Genomic DNA, 12,391 nt, shown 5'->3' with positions numbered 1-12,391 from the left:
ATGGCAGGGAAAAGAAAAACCACCACCAGAGCAACAACGACCACGGGTCAGAGAGGAAGGCCTTGGCGCACCGCTCGTAGCACCTACGCAACCTCGCCTACCGAGGATGACACCAGAGCAGATGCCCAGGGTCAACCACCAGAACCCCAAGATCCAGAAATTCAAGATCCGGAGGCCCAACCAAATTCAGGCACAACACTCGAGCAAGAACTGCAACAGCTGCAAGCACAGTTGCAAAGAGCGCAACAAGAGAGGGACAGAATGGCAGCAGCATTCGCAGCTAATCAGCAAGCTACTCAAGCGTTAGTACAAGCAGCAGAAATAAGGCAGCAGTTGGCAGTCCTACATGCTGAGATGCTAAGTATGCAGCATGCAGTACCAGCGTCAACCTCCGCAATCCCAGCCTCCGCAGCAACACCTCCGCCAGTGATCAGCTCGACCATAATGCCATCTCAGGTGATGCGGAGGCCTATCGATCCCAAGTCCCCACTCTCTGAAGGCATACAACAGTCGCCATGGCCAATGGCGTACAAGCCAATCACACTACCAAAGTTCAACGGCAAGACAGACCCCCATCAGTTTATTATGAGTTACGAGGTAGCAGTAGCCTCCGCCGGCGGAGACGACACCGTCTTGGCAAAGTCATTTGTCATTGCAGCCGAAGGCGACGCGTTGGCTTGGTATTCTATGCTCAAACCAAGCACAGTCTATTCTTGGGAGAACCTCCAGGACAAGATATTGGCAAACTTCAAGGGGCTAGCAGCACAGTCGCTGACTTCCACAGATCTGTTCCAGTGCAAGCAAATGCAGGGAGAGACACTACACGACTACTTCCGGAAATTCGTGCAACTAAAGGCGAAGGCACCAGACGTCCCAGACGAGATCGCCATCGAAGCAACGATCAAAGGCCTCCGAATCGGGCCATTCGCTGCACACCTAGCAAGAAAGAAACTAACTTCCATACAACAGTAGTATGACGAGTTCGAGAAATACTGCAGATCAGACAATGACCTCTGGAAAAGGCTGGAGGAGCAGGGTCAAAACAGACAGCAAAACAGCAGCAAAAACTCCTAGAAAACCTATAATAACCAAAATGCATCAAATCAGAAACCAGGCCAGGGGCAAGTGCTCAGCATCGAGGGTCAACCTCACCCCGAGCAAGGGCAACTGGAAGCGCCAGCACGGCCAGAGACCCAAACCAGGAACCAAGGTCAGCAAGGTTACCAAGGCAAAAACTGGAACAAAAACCACAGCCAGAAACAACGTAGGCCATATTGCGTTTTTCACGGCGAAAACGCAGGGCACATCACCAAAGATTGTCCGGAGACAAAAGAAACACAGAAAAGGATGAAGAACAAGCAGACTGCCCAACCTCCGACACAGCAGAGCACAAGAGAGGTCAACACCACCTACAAAACTGGCCACCAGCAGTACTGCCCAATGTACCCAACGCTAAACGCAACCCAAATACATCCCTCCACACCGGCCTCTGCCTATTACCCAAACTTCCTACCAGCATGGCGGTCATCGCCTTCGCAGCAGCCTCCGGCGGGCAACTACAGGTCGGAGGCAAGCCTGACCTACATAAACCCAAAATCTCCCCATATAACCTACCTCGAAACAAACCCACCGCCATAAAACCAAATAAGGTTCGAGCCTCCGCCGCAACAGCACCACATGCAACAACTGCCTCCACCGCCACCTCACAACCAACCACCAGCACCAAAAAATGAGCCAAACCAAGAAAACCAAGTCAACCACCATGGACCGTTACCAACAATAGGCATGATACTACCAATCGCCGGAGGATCATCAATGGAGTTTAAAACAAAAAAACAGAAAAAAGGATCACCTCCGCCTAGTAAACAACGTAGCAGTCCAAGGCCCAGTGAAATACACAGATTGGTCCAGAGTCCCAATCACCTTCACAGAAGACGATCTCTAGCTAGAGAGCTACCCTCATGCAGACGCAATGGTGATCAAGACCAACATAGCAGCATGGGAGATAAGCAGAGTACTGATTGACACTGGTAGTTCAGCAGATATCATCTTTGCAAATACCTTCGACCAAATGAAGCTCAGCAGAAATCAACTACAGCCCTCCGAATCCCCTTTAATAGGATTCGGAGGCAAACAGATACAAGCATTAGGAAAAATCTCACTCCCAGTGTCGTTTGGAACACAAGCAAATGCTAGAACCGAGTACATAACCTTCGACGTCGTTGATCTGTATTACCCATACAATGCCATCTTGGGCAGAGGATTCACAACCAAATTTAACGCAGCCCTGCATATGGCCTACCTGTGCATGAAAATACCAGCACTCCATGGTATTATCACAGTCCGAGGTAGCCAGAAAGAAGCAAGAAACATAGAAAAAGCAATCTACAGAGCCTAAAGAAACATTAATGCAGTCGAGTCGGCAGACAAAGAACTAGAGCCTTCGGATATGCCCAGAGGAAAAACAGATATGGCAGGTCAAGAAGAGACAAAGCTGATCCCCCTAGAAAAGGAGTTACCAGACAGAAAAGTAACAATCAGCTTAGAATTGAGCAAGGCAGAGGAGGACGAGCTCATGGAAACTCTAGTAAAAAACAAGGACATCTTCGCCTGGTCAGCCTTCGACCTCCAAGGAGTCAGCAGGGACATCATACAGCATGAACTGGATATCAATGAAAACATGAGACCAAGAAAGCAGAAACAGAGAAAAATGTCGAAGGACAGAATCCTGGCAGCAAAGGCGGAGGTGCAAAGATTGCTAGATGCAAAAGTCATCAGGGAAGTCAAGTATTCAAAATGGCTTGCAAACGTAGTACTGGTACCAAAGAAGAATGGCAAAATGAGAATGTGCATAGATTTCACAGATCTGAATAAAGCTTGCAAAAAAGACCCTTTTCCATTGCCAAGAATAGATGCCTCCGTCGACAAGGCAGCCAGATGCCAGAGGTTCTCTCTCCTCGATTGTTTCTCTGGGTATCACCAAATCTGGATGAAAAAAGAAGACGAAGACAAGATAAGTTTCACCACTCCATTCGAGACATATTGCTACACCAGAATGCCGGAGAGCCTCAAAAACGCCGGAGCAACCTTTGCCAGAATGACAAAGGAAGTTTTGGGCTCACAACTAGATAGAAACATCATAGCCTACGTCGACGACATAGTGGTCATGAGCAAGAACAAGGATGATCATGTCTCCGACTTACAGGAGACCTTCGCCAACCTTAGGACAGCTGGCCTCCACCTCAACCCAGAAAAATATATATTTGGAGTCACAAAAGGGAAGATGCTCGGATATATCATAAGCAGCGAAGGCATCAAAGTGAACCCAGACAAAACCAAAGCAATAATGACAATGGCAGAGCCCAAAAACAAGAAAGAAGTGCAAAAGATGACGGGAAGAATAGCAGCGCTCAACAGATTCATCTCAAAATCAGCAGAACGTAGCCTACCCTTCTTCCAAGCCCTGAGGGGCGGAGGCAACTTCGAGTGGGGGTCCAAGCAGTCAGAGGCATTTCATAACTTGAAAGAGTATCTGGCAAACTCACTGGTGGTCTCCGTCCCAGAATCAGACAACCACCTATTACTGTATGTGGCGGACTCCGACCATGCAGTCAGCGCAATCTTAGTTCATAAGCTGGAAAAAGAATCAGGCAAAACTCAAAAGCTAGTTTACTTTATCTCAGAAGCATTGTCTGGAGCCAAGCTAAACTACACTGAGGTAGAAAAAGTTGCCTACGCAGTGCTGATGGCATCAAGAAAACTAAAGCATTATTTCCAAGCCCACGAAATCTTAGTTCCAACATCGCTGCCACTGCAAGACTTGCTCAGAAACAAAGAAGCCTCCGGCAGAATAGGCAAATGGGCTACAGAGCTATCACAGTTTGATATCTCGTATGTCCCCAGAACAATAATCAAATCACAAGCACTAGTCGATTTTGTAGCAGATTGGACACCTCCGACAGAGCCTAAGGTACAACCAACCATTCAAGGCTAGATAGCATTCACGGATGGAGCCTGGGGCCAAGCCAGAGCGGGAGCCTCCGCCATCCTAACGGCACCCTCTGGCGTCAGACTGAAATACGTCGCAAGGCTAGAGTTCAGATCAACAAACAACATAGCAGAATATGAAGGCCTGATCTTAGCGCTGAGCAAAGCAAAGGCCCTAGGGGCAAAAACATTGACAGTCAAAACAGATTCTCAAGTGGTCACTGGCCAAGTAGAGAAAGAATACACAGCAAGAGAGCCAGAACTCATCAAATACCTATCCATTGTCAGAAATTTGGAGCGGAGATTCGAGGGCTTCACCCTGAAGCACATCCCAAGATCAGAAAATACAGAGGCAAATGAATTGGCAAAGGCTATGGCAAACAACCTGCCACTGCCACCAAACACTTTTTACCAGATCTTGAAGTCTTCGGCAACTGCGGAGACATCTAAGGCACCAAAGCCCATACTACACCTGCAAAATGAAGATTGGAGAAAGACGATAACAGAATTCCTAGAAGGCAAAGCCACCGAAGAAGATGAAGCAAAAGCAGCAAGAATACAGGCCAGGGCAAGAAATTACACAATCATAGATGGTGTACTGTACAAGAAAGGAGTAGTCCAGCCTTTCCTCAAATGCATATCGCAGAGTGAAGGCATAGAGTTGCTTCAAGAAATATACTCAGGAATTTGCGGGTCACACATTGGCTCTAGAGCATTATCAGCAAAGGCAATAAGGCAAGGCTTTTATTGGCCAACACACATACAAGACGCAGAGCAGACAGTTAGAACATGCAAAGCATGCCAAACATTCTCTCCAGGGCAGTCAAAACCATCGTCGGAGACCCAGCTTATACCTCCGACATGGCTGCTACAAAGATGGGGTATGGACCTAGTCGGCCCATTACCACCATCCCAAGGAGGAAACAGATTTGCAGTAGTGGCAGTAGAATATTTTACAAGATGGATAGAAGCAAAGCCGCTGGCGAAGATAACCTCAGAAACTGTCAGAAAATTCTTCTGGCAAAACATCATTTGCAGATTCGGTGTACCGAGGATTTTGACAGTAGACAATGGAAAACAATTCGATTCAGAGAACTTCAAAGAATTCTGCAAAAGCATTGGGACAAAACTAGCCTTCGCCTCAGTATATCACCCAGAGTCCAATGGTGCTGTGGAAAGAGCAAACAGAATAGTGTTTTTAGCAATATCAAAAACATTGCTAGGCCTACGCAAAGGAAAATGGGTAGATGAATTACCCAGAGTGATTTGGTCACACAATACATCTATCTCAAGAACAACAGGATTCACACCATTCAAACTGCTTTATGGAGAAGAGGCCATGATGCCAGAAGAAATCAAGCACGAAAGCCTCCGCACAACGAGACAGCTAATGTTGCAAGATGAAGAATAGCAAAAGAAACAATAGAAGCCATAAGACTGGAAGCAGTCGAAAACATTGCAAAATATCAGTCCCAAACTAAGAAGTGGAGAGACTCTCAGGTGGTAAGGAAAGACATAAAACACGGAGACCTCGTACTCAGAAGAAAACCCAACGCACAACTTGTTGGCAAACTACAACCGAAATAGGAAGGCCAATACACAGCAACGGCAGCAGGCCGCCCATGCTCTTTCCACTTGACCGACAGCGAAGGTGTCATGACAACCCACACCTGGAATATCGATAGCCTCCGCAGATACTACATCTAGGCAATGTACCAAAGGGCAACCTCCGCAAATAATAAGCGGAGGCCCCTACGCTCATTTACCTTTCAGTTTTTTCTTCAACCCAAAAAAAGTAAAAGAGCCTGTACTCTTTTCCTCACAGGGGAACTCCAAGCGGAGGTGAGGTTTTTAATGAGGCAGGCTCAATGTAAAAATCCTCTACAAGTATAAAGAGGTAATCCCCCAAAAGAACGCTTGAAAAGTCCAAAACCGAAAGCGACTAGCTCTAGCGCCGCAATATTCAATGAACAAAAATAAGCACAGGTCCTTTCAAAGCGCCGGCCACAGGCATTGGCAATTTGAAACGACCTCTATGGCCAAACAGGCCTCCGACCTTGACAAAGACCTATCCAAATTCAGGCATCAAGGCAGAAATCAACTTGGCCAAACAGGCCTCCGACCCTTGACAAAGACCTGTCCAAATTCAGGCATCAAGGCAGAAATCAACTTGGCCAAATAGGCCTCCGACCCTTGACAAAGACCTGTCCAAATTCAGGCATCAAGGTAGAAATCAACTTGGCCAAACAGGCCTCCGACCCTTGACAAAGACATGTCCAAATTCAGGCATCAAGGCAAAAACAACCTTGGCCAAACAGGCCTCCGACCTTGACGAAGACCTGAACAAATTCAGGCAGCAAGGCAAAAACAACCTCGGCCAAAATAGGCCTCCGAAATTAACAAAAAACCAACACAAGCGCCAGGGGCAACACCATTATGGCGCTAGAACCAGGAAGAAGGTCTCCGCCATCGAAAACAGCAAAACGAGGACAAGGTCTGACAAAACCATGTCACTTAGGCACTAGGCCTATTTACTTCAAAAGATCTCAAAAGACATGAATAATACAACCAAGATATAGGCCATTAAAGCCAAGATACGTTCCAACAAACAACGTACCAAAAATTTAACAACCAAAAGCCACCACCCCACTATAAAATGGGTTCCCCCAACGCCCTTCAAACCTCAGTCAGCATAAGGCGCAAGGGGGGAAGAAGGCAGAGCACAAGCACAAGCCACAGCAACGACCATGGAGGCAGGGGTCTCCTTAGATATCTAAGTCGGCCGTAGATATTGTATGAAAACTCGTAAAGTCGGAGGCACTAGTAGACGGTCGGAGACAGTGGGAAAAGAGACAGGAACTACGGCACGGTGATGAACAGCGCAGGCCTACGGAAGAAGGGGGATATCGCACGAAATCTTGTAACATCCCCCTGACACTGGAGACCTAACCTGCCATCTCCACAAATGAAACACGTCCCACGGGGGTACAGCGTCGGAGGCCCATACCACCAGACAGGTAAAACACCCAGCTAAAGAAATACCAAAAGTCTCCGCCGTCTGCATAAGCTACGCCAAACCTCCTATCGGATCACACACCGATTCAGCAAGCCTCGCCAGGCGGACTTCAAGTACGCCTCTACCGGTCAAAAAACTACCAATACTTCTACCCCGGCCATCAAGCAAGCACAGAGAAGGAGAGAACATGGGGCGGAGGTCCTGGCCACCACCTCTGTATCGCGCACGTTCGCCCAAGCAAAGGCCCACGGTGTGCAAGCTCGGAACTAGACGAGATATGTAAACTAGCACAACAGACCTAAGCTCCCGCACAAACAATCAAGAAAGTGAACCTGTTTTGTATTCCATATAACATCAAGTAGCATTCATACAGGACGCAAACTTACAATAAAATCCTAACTATTGTGGCGGAGGTCCGCGCCAAGCAAGCGCGTGAGTAAACCCAGCGCGCTCGTCATCTATGTCAAACTTAACTGACTCAAACATGTCGCGCGCAACGCTGCGGGGAAAGGCTGAACGCCAATACTCCCAAAGCTCTCCGCTCACATAAATACCATCGTTGTAGAGAGTCAAAGGCGCAACATCTTGCGCAGGCTCCCGATTTGGAACCTATGCAAGGTTAAAATTTCCCACAAAACCATTCAGAACAAAAGAAACTTTATTTACAAGAGTCCAACTGGACTACAATATACAAGTCAAAACAACTAAGTGCTACAAAGAGCCTAGACCTCCGGCGCATCGGCCGCAGCAGAAGTCCCTAGAACGGAGCCCGTGTCAACTGTGGGCGGGGACGGCGCCTGCGTCCTCCGACCATAAACACCGCCGATCGCAGCGCCCACTGGAGCGCCAGCGGTGGCGGAGGCACTGCCCACGGTCACCGAGCGCGGAACTGACGGAGGCCTGCCCACAAGACTCTTCTGCGCATCCTATAGCAAAGGCTAAAATATCAGGGGCACAGGCAACGAAAGCCTTTGCAGCTTCGCAAAAAGCAAGGAGACAAAAATAGCGGCTATAAAGACTAGAAATACCTTCGCCCTCTTTTCCTTCGCCAGTTTTCGGGCGGCAGGTCTTCCAAACGGAGCCCAAAAGTACCCAATGAAATTTCTCAATGTTTTTCGCAAACCAAGAGAAGTCTCACCAAGCTCCCCTGGACCTGGAAGCGCTCCCTCCGGAATACTTTCGGTATGCGTACACCCACCGTGCACCAAAAGCTTAGCGTAATTCAATACTCCCGCCAGCGCCCTATAGTCCATGCAGCCATTGATCAGACCGGGGAGGTTCACAAGGTGACGCTTTAGCTAGGAGGCGAGGGCGTAGACGCTGTCTTCCTCCGGAGGAGCGGAGGTTTTGCCTCCGAACTCAGCGATGATGGCCCGGTAATAGCCAACGGTTGAAGCAAGGACCCCCTTGACCGAGTCCAAACGCCTCGTCGTCAAAGACAACTGCTCCACCACCGTAGCCGCGGATTCCTTCTCAGAGGCCAGCTCTTGCTGGAGACCCTCGGCCAACTCGTTCGCCCTACGGGCCTGCTCGGCAGACAAAGCTTCCGCATCCTGGGCCTTAGCGAGATCGGCCCTCAAAGCCTCCTTTTCTTCTTCCTTCTCCGCCAGAGAAAGGCGGAGAGCTGCAAGGGAGTTGGACAAACCCCCTTTTTCACCTTCCAGGCGCTCGTTCTCCGCCTTGAGCGCTTCAATTGCAGTATCTCGGTCGGAGACCTTGTGAGTGCAGCGCTCTTCCATAACAACGGGCGTGTGATACCCCTACATCTAGAAAGAAGAAGACCAAGGTGATCAGCAACAGAAACAAAAACAAGTCTAAAGGCGAACATACACCAAAAAAGACAAACCGCCGAAGATGCACCAAGCTCTGGTGTTCTAGATGAACACGGAGAAGTTGGAAGAAATCCATATCCCTCAGACGCTGTTTGAAGCGATCTGTTCAAAGAAGAACAAACAAACACAAAACAATAAGGTGAGAAAAGCAAATCTCACAATAAATACACCAACAGCCAGAGACCACCTCCGACGTCTCCAAGAACCCCAAGATAGCACTCTTCCCAACCTGAGATAGAAGTGTCAGAGGAGCCTGCGTAGCAAAAAAAAAAAACAACACCAACAACTCAGGTCAGAGGGCCGATCAGAAACAGGCAATAACAACAGGCCAAATGACGAGTAAAATAAAAACACTCTATACTCACTCGGACCCGGCGCCATCAGCCCCGGCTGCACCGAGCCAAACCTGACGCCGACAGCGGCCGCTCGCTCCTCCGGGGTGAGGAGTCCAGCAATGACATCACCTACAAAGCAATAAGTACACAATATTAGCACTTGGTACAATACATAAACAAATAAACCGGGCGAAGACAGTAAACGCAAAAATATGCACCAGACAAACTTACTCATAAAAAGCCCAGGCTGGGCCGCTTACCGAGCCCCATGGGCAGAAGTCTCCGCCATATCATGCGGCGAAGGCCCAAAGGGCCGGATCTCCTCAGCCAGCGGCCTGACGGGCGGAGGACTCAAAGAAGACTGAACCGCCAGGGCCTACTCAGCAAGCACGGCCTCCAGCCACCCGACGTCGGCCACCGACATGGGCGAAGGCGCAACAATGGCGGGAGACGAAGGAGCATGCCGCAAGACGGCCTCCGTGCCTCCTTCAGAACTTGAATATAGCCCGCCAAGAATGTTGGGCATAGGATCGGCGGCGCTAGCCTTCGGCTATTCGCCGACACTCACAGCACCATGCGAGGTGCGCGCCGGAGCAACGCTGGCCCCCGGACGCCCAGCACTGCTCACAGCGCTGCTCACAGGGCACACCGGAGCTATAGGAGAGCCGCGATCCTCTCCGCTCGCAACCCACACGTCCACTGATGGGATGGAGGAGTTTTGAACGTCTTCACTGCCGGCGGAGGCAACGCCCGCACTACCAGCAGAAGACACGGCCGGCGTGATCACCGGAGCACCGCTCTTCTTCTTTTTCGCAGGCGCCCGAGCAACAACGGCGCCCTTCCTCTTCTTGGACTCGGCCTCTACCGTAACATTCTTCACGAAGGCCTTCTTCTTCTTCTTCTCAATCGAAGCCAGGACCTCGGCGGGAACCTCGCGCTCCCGGTAGACGATCCTGACCTCCTCCAAAACTCGATTGAGCCACGGCATGGTGCCTGCCACGGCTCTTCGAGACGTGTACTCATGCTTAGAAATCTTGCCAACCAACCCGATGGCGGCTTCCTCAACCTCGGAGACGAAACTGTCCTCCGTCACCCCCTCCCCCAAAGACTGCCCAAAGCGGGGGAACAGAATCCCGGCCTCTGGCCCAAAAATGGGAACCTTCATCTGTTCCAGCTAAAAGGCTGGGTTGTCTTTGCCCAGGGGCCAGTAGTTGGAGGCCATAATCTCCTCCACCAGGTCGCGGCCCCTGGAGTAGCGGCATGCTGCCGCAAAAGCCTGGTCGCAAGCCACCCTCGCCGGAGACATCTCTTCCGGCGGATCCACGCGCGTGTGCGGCGCCATCTCCTCCATTCTTGAAGTCAATGGATACTCAGAAACCTCTACACCATCCTCGGTAGTGCCGCGGACCCCGTAGGTCTTCACATAGAACCACTGCTCAAGTCAGCCGCGGTCCCACTTGCCCTTCTAGCAAAAAGAAATCTCCAGGCGGTCTACGTCTTGGTTCCTCTTCGACATAAAGGTGCAACTACCATACTGGTAGGTCACCTCCACCTCCTTGCCATCCCGCACCTCCTTCTTCTTCTTCGGCTGCTTCTGCAGCTCGTAGTATGCGCAGAAGGTATCCACATCCGGCTCAGCACCATAAGAAACACACGCCCAGTAGAATTTGCTGAGCGTGAGGAAGGCAGTAGGAGTCAGATGATGGAGCTGGACATTGAAGGTCTCTAACACCCGGCGGAGGAAGAGGATGTAAGGAAGGCGGAGGCCGCAGGTGAAGAAGTCCCGAAACACCACCGCATATCCCTCCTCCAGTTCTAGAACAGTCTGGCCAGGCGGAGGGATTTTTACCCTTGAAGAAGGAAAACACGATTCCTTCAACATCTCCGCGATTGCCTCTTTCAGTAATGGAGGAGGGGCCGAAATCCCATGACTTTATCGCCATGTCTCTAGAATCCGCAGCGATCAGGTCTCCGATGGACGCAGAGACACTCCCCAAATCCTCCTCCACTAGCCTTTCAAACTCCAACACGGAGGCAGAGGCAAGCATGCACTCCTCAAAACGCGCACCCCAGCCGGCGGCCCTAACGCCGAGAAGGTGGCGATAGGGTCCGAAGAAGGCGGGCCGACGAGTATGGGCAGAGGCGGAAAAGAAAGCCACCGCGGCAGCAGCCTAGGCGCAAGACGCAGGCAGAAAGACGAAACGCGTGAGGGCAGCAAAGGCGAAAGCGAAGAGAGCAGAGAGCGATTTCTTAGAGTCAAGGAAAGCGAATGAGCAATGCGGGGGGGGGGGACCCTGCCACCAACCACGCCCTTATATAGGCCATGGGCAGGCGGTCCGCCTCCCGCCATACAACGGTCATCTCCGGAGAATTCGCCTGCCGCATAACGGTCATCTCTAAAAAAATCGCAAGGTATACAATGGAAACTGATACGGCATAAACGGCCACAGCGTAGGACAACGGCTAGATTTGCTGCCCAACGGCTACTCTCAACGAGACCAGCGGCCGCGCCAGAGCGGGCCAGGGGGGAAGTAGCGGGGCCTCACTCGGAGACGCCAATGCGTGTGGCCTCCACCCCCGCGGACGCCTTTGGTCAAGGCGTTTTGAGCTCACGGCACGCTCAGGCGAACCGTGGTCTCAAAAGGGGGGAACTGTTGTAACACGGCCTCGGCGTGTGGTGAAGGCCTCCGACGGCGAGGTATCACCAAGGCGTCTTCGACCGTCTTAGGGCGGAGATCTGGCGCTGACTAAAGGAACTTTCCTGGCTATGCTCGTAGGGCGCTGCACGAGGCTCAGCGAGCTTGTCGCGGATTCCGCCCAGGCTAGGCACAGGCATCTTTGGCCGCTCAGGCGGACGCCGCCCCGCTTCGGCTGATGAGCGTCTCCGGCGCTGAGGGCGGAGGCCGCCCTACCCCCAAATTAATCAAACAAATAATCTTGCCTAAGTGTGTGTAGGTACCTAAGCGCAGGCGCCCGTGGTCCGCGCGAGCGTGTCAGCATAGCCCTCGCGCGGCCGGGCGGAGACTTACGGATGATGTCTCCGACCGGACCGGCGGAGACCCGCATAGGCAGCGGCGCGCCCCTGAAGATGGAGGCCAGCGTCGGGAACCCAGGCTTCTGGGCCGAAGACCGAGGCACGGTGGGCCGGCCGCTTATGGAGGCCCATTACTTGAAGACGGTGTGGCAGGATTGCCCCGCAAACAAGAGACTAGTGGCAGAAT

The 12,391-nt window shown here is 51.2% G+C and overlaps 1 pseudogene; it reads left to right on the top strand.

Annotated features, from left to right (window-relative positions):
- Positions 1 to 5,694, top strand: LOC136478537 (uncharacterized; annotated as a pseudogene).
- The last annotated feature ends 6,697 nt before the right edge of the window (positions 5,695 to 12,391 follow it).

The sequence above is a fragment of the Miscanthus floridulus genome, chromosome 8, assembly GCF_019320115.1.
Source record: "Miscanthus floridulus cultivar M001 chromosome 8, ASM1932011v1, whole genome shotgun sequence".
Lineage (NCBI taxonomy): Eukaryota > Viridiplantae > Streptophyta > Magnoliopsida > Poales > Poaceae > Miscanthus > Miscanthus floridulus.
The sequence above is the reverse complement of the archived record's forward strand: the minus strand, read 5'-3'. Positions and strand labels throughout refer to the sequence as shown.